The sequence below is a fragment of the Pollicipes pollicipes genome, unplaced genomic scaffold, assembly GCF_011947565.3.
Source record: "Pollicipes pollicipes isolate AB1234 unplaced genomic scaffold, Ppol_2.1 Scaffold_4740;HRSCAF=5597_pilon_pilon_pilon, whole genome shotgun sequence".
Taxonomy (NCBI): Eukaryota; Metazoa; Arthropoda; class Thecostraca; order Pollicipedomorpha; family Pollicipedidae; genus Pollicipes; species Pollicipes pollicipes.
The window spans coordinates 26,796,058-26,800,737 of NW_023596545.1; the positions used below are offsets into that span (position 1 = coordinate 26,796,058).

The following is a 4,680-nucleotide window of genomic DNA, read 5'->3' on the forward strand; positions in this document are numbered from 1 at the left end:
GGCAGAGCTGGACACGGTGCAGATAACGCCGACTAGACCGCACGAGAGGTACGACGGCCGGGGATAAAGACCAGGGCAGAGCTGGACACGCTGCAGGTAACGCTGAATGGGCTGCCCGAGAGGTGCGACGGCCAGGGATAGAGACCAGGGCAGAGCTGGACACGGTGCAGATAACGCCGACTAGACCGCCCGAGAGGTACGACGGCCAGGGATAGAGACCAGGGCAGAGCTGGACACGGTGCAGTTAACGCCGACTAGACCGCCCGAGAGGTACGACGGCCAGGGATAGAGACCAGGGCAGAGCTGGACACGGTGCAGATAACGCCGACTAGACCGCACGAGAGGTACGACGGCCAGGGATAGAGACCAGGGCAGAGCTGGACACGGTGCAGGTAACGCCGACTAGACCGCCCGAGAGGTACGACGGCCGGGGACAGACCAGGGCAGAGCTGGACACGGTGCAGGTAACGCCGACTAGACCGCCCGAGAGGTACGACGGCCAGGGATAGAGACCAGGGCAGAGCTGGACACGGTGCAGATAACGCCGACTAGACCGCCCGAGAGGTACGACGGCCAGGGATAGAGACCAGGGCAGAGCTGGACACGGTGCAGATAACGCCGACTAGACCGCCCGAGAGGTACGACGGCCAGGGACAGACCAAGGCAGAGCTTGGGGGTCCTGAACAAGGCCGGGATCGGCTCGGTTGGCGGGGGATGTGGTTCGGGTAAATGCTATAAACGTTAGAATGCGGAGGGAGAGCGTCGCCCCGGTTTGTTAACACTTCGTTTAGATATCGGCTAGGGTTGCTGGACGGTGTTGCGCTGTTCTGTGCACTTTTTCTCCCGGCGCGCGCTTGCATTGTGCCTGCATGTCGTTCGCAGTACCTGGTGGAGTTCTTGGAGGACGCCGAGGACCGGCTAGGAAACCTCGGTGCCGTCGGATCAGACATCGAGGCCGTCAAGAAGCAGATCAAGCAACTGATGGACTTCAAGGGCAAGGTTGACCCTCAGATGGTCAAGGTGGAAGCTCTGAACAGGTGAGCGGCGTGCACAGTATGCTGCCCTTACAGTGTAAGCTGGTTAAGCGGTCCCTATATTACTCTACAATCGACGTGAATAATTGCTATAAGGTGATGCATAGCGAGTTTTAGAGTGCAACATTGGGAAATATCTGCTTTGGGGGGGGGGGTGATGTGGAATATACTTGTAGTTCTTTCGTGAACTGTTCCGTACAATTTTGAGAAAAAAAAGTTCGGAGTGTTACGGGTCATGGCGATTCAGTCTCTTCGACTGCCTGTCCTATACACATAAGCGTTCGTCTCTTTCCACATGGGCGATGAGCAGAAGCATCAGAAGGCAAGTGTGTGCGTGTGGGACGCGATGCGATAACCACAGGCCTTATCATTGGCTCAGTGCTAGCGCGCCGAGTGAACCTGGCATGCACCGTTGCAGCGTGGGGTTGTCGTCATAGCCCAACCGTCCGCAAACGGTGACGGCTGGGTTCTAGCATGCTCCATCATAAATGGATGGGTCCTAGCCGGGTTTTTTCTGTACGGTGAGGCCGCATGGACTTCGCCACAGGCTGCGATTTCCGTTTGGTTTTGAAGTCGCATTACTTTTTGTGCTAGCTTGCCGCGATCTCTTTGAAGGCACGGCATCGTGGTTTTTGTGTGCGTAGCGGAAAGAGCTGAAGTGGACGTTCTATAGCATACAGGTAGGGTACTAGCCCGCCCAGTCTGCACGGTGTGCGTGTTAACAGCAGACCAGTCACCCTAGTGATATTTTCGTGCTGCGGTACGTTCAGTTTTACCATCACGGTATGTTCGGGATGACACCGAATTATGCAGTTGAATCGCATGGCAGAGAATTGCATGCCCGGATTTGTTTTCCGCGTGTTCGGTGCTGTAAACCTTCTGCGATCATGGAAAAGATTGTTCTAAAGTCAGTAAGTGTCGTGGTGCAACGGGAACTAAACTGAAAGGCCTTTATCTCTATGAGAGTCCCCAGACCTGAGCAGACCAGATCGGGCGGCGCCCGCCTGACGGCGCCGCCGTCGCCTGGCGGGGTGCGCCTGACACTGACCGCTCCTCCGCCTGCCGCCTGCAGACAGGCGCAGGAGCTGATGGAGCGCACGTCGCCGGATCAGGCGGCCGCGCTCAAGCAGCCGCTCTCCGACATCAACACGCGCTGGGACGATCTGCTCAAGGGCATCGTGGAGCGGCAACGCGAGCTGGACCACGCCCTGCTGCGGCTCGGCCAGTTCCAGCACGCGCTGGACGAGCTGCTCGTTTGGATCGGGCGCACCGACAAGACGCTGGACGGTCTGCGGCCGGTGCTCGGCGACCCGCAGGTACGCCATGGGGTCAGAGGGGGGGCGGGCGCCCTCAGGCACGAGAGCCCGACCTTTGACAGAGGTGTAGGGCTGTCGGTGACCGATGGTGAGTACATCGCTGCGGAGCTGAGGGAAGGATTACAGGTGCTCGGAGAAGAGTTGCTGTAAATTGCATCTGTCGCGTGGTTTGTGTCGCGTGGTAAGATTGCCTGGGGCAGCATTTACTCAAAATTCTGAGGGTCGTGACCAGGCATCGCGTGGCAACTCGGTCTGCCTTCTGACATCCAGTACAGGGCAAGTTCCTGAGCTCTGCGCGGGCTCCACTGACTGTGCTGCGCCCCGCAGGTGATCGAGGTGGAGCTGGCCAAGCTGAAGGTGACGGTGAACGACATCCAGGCGCACCAGACGTCCGTGGACACGCTGAACGATGCCGGACGCCAGCTGATCGAAGACGACCGCGACTCGGCTGACGCCAGCGCCACACACCGCAAGCTGAACCAGCTCAACGACCGCTGGGCCGAGCTGCAGGAGAAGACGGCCGGCAAGCAGCGCGAGCTGGAGAACGCGCTGCGTGACGCCCAGGACTTCATGAACGAGATCCAGGATCTGCTGTTCTGGCTAAACGACCTGGACGGCGCGCTCACCACCAGCAAGCCCGTGGGAGGCTTGCCCGAGACGGCCAAGGAGCAGCTGGACCGCTTCATGGAGCTGTTTGGCGAACTGGAGCAGAATCGCTCCAAGGTGGACGCTGTGCTCACGCGTGGCGACACCTACATGAAGAAGTCGAAGGAGGGCGCAAGCACCAACCTCAAGCACAACCTGAAGACACTGAAACAGCGCTGGGAGCACGTCACCAACCGCGCCAACGACAAGAAGATCAAGCTGGAGATCGCGCTGAAGGAAGCGACCGAGTTCCAGGAGGCGTTGCAGGAGTTCGTCGACTGGCTAACGGGGTCCGAGAATGTGCTGTCCAACCTGCAGCCCGTCTCGCGCGTCATGGACAACATCATCAAACAGATCGACGAGCACAAAGAGTTCCAGAAGGAGGTAAGCTCTCATCGTGAGTACATGCTCAACCTGGACAAGAAGGGCACACAGCTCAAGTACTTCTCCCAGAAGCAGGACGTGATCCTGATCAAGAACATGCTAGTGTCGGTGCAGCACCGCTGGGAGCGCGTCGTCTCCAAGGCGGCCGACCGCACGCGCGCACTCGACGTCGGCTACAAGGAGGCCAAGGAGTTCCACGACGCTTGGGCCGACCTCTGCGGCTGGATGGACGAGGCGCTGCAGGCCCTGGAGAGTGCCGACGCCTCGCTCGGCAACAACCCCAACAAGATCCGTGCGCTGCTCGATAAGCACCGCGAGTTCCAGCGGGCGCTCGGTGGCAAGCAGTCCAGCTACGACCACGTTATCAAGCTGGGTCGCGCGCTCATCAAGGACAAGGCGCCCAAGATCGAGGAGCCCATCATCCGCGACATGCTCAACGAGCTCAAGGACAAGTGGAACGCCTGCTGCAACCAGTCGGTGGCGCGCCAGCGCAAGCTGGAGGAGGCGCTGCTCTTCAGCGGCCAGTTCAAGGAAGCACTGGAGGCGCTGTTGGAGTGGTTGCGGAAGCGGGACGCCGCCCTGGACGACAACGCGCCGGTGCACGGTGACCTTGACACTGTGACTGCGCTCTGTGAGCAGCACAAGACCTTCGAGCAGGAGCTGGAGGGCCGTGGCACCCAGGTGCAGTCCGTCCAGAAGACGGCCGATGAGCTGATGAGCAAGGCTGACAAGAAGGACGCGGCCATCATCAAGACGCAGGTCAGTGGCGTCGCGTTAGTGGCATTGTGCAATGCTGCGGTTGTGCTTGCGGTCCATGCAGTGGGCGGTTCGGCTAGCGTTCGCGGCATTGAACGATACTGAGAGATCTGTGCGAGGTCGTGTTTTACTTGTAGCTGCGCCTGTAGGAAAAGTTAAGTTAGACCACATGAGGGTGATTGGTGATATTTGTGAAATTCCCTCATGTTTTCGCACCTTTGCACCTTGGTTGCATTTTCAATCAAGAGCAGAACGGTCTTCAAGTGTGAGGTTCTGAGCAAGCTGTTTTGATGCTTTTAACTTTTTATCAAATGGCAAATCTCCATGTGGCCCAAAGATAGCATAGCACGCCTCAGTTTTCCCAGCAGACCACAGAGATGGCTGGTTGGGACACAGTGCGCAGGATCTGACGTGCCCTCTCTCCACCGCGCCAGGTGACAGAGCTTACGACGGCCTGGACCAAGGTGGTGAAGTCGACGGAGCTGCGCAGCAGCCGCCTGAAGGTGGCGCTCAGGACGCCGAGGAGCTGCATAAGGCCGTGCACA

The 4,680-nt window shown here is 59.0% G+C and overlaps 1 pseudogene; it reads left to right on the forward strand.

The window, feature by feature from the left end:
* Positions 1–4,680, forward strand: part of LOC119098132 (microtubule-actin cross-linking factor 1-like) — a 21,339-nt pseudogene that overhangs the window by 15,000 nt on the left and 1,659 nt on the right.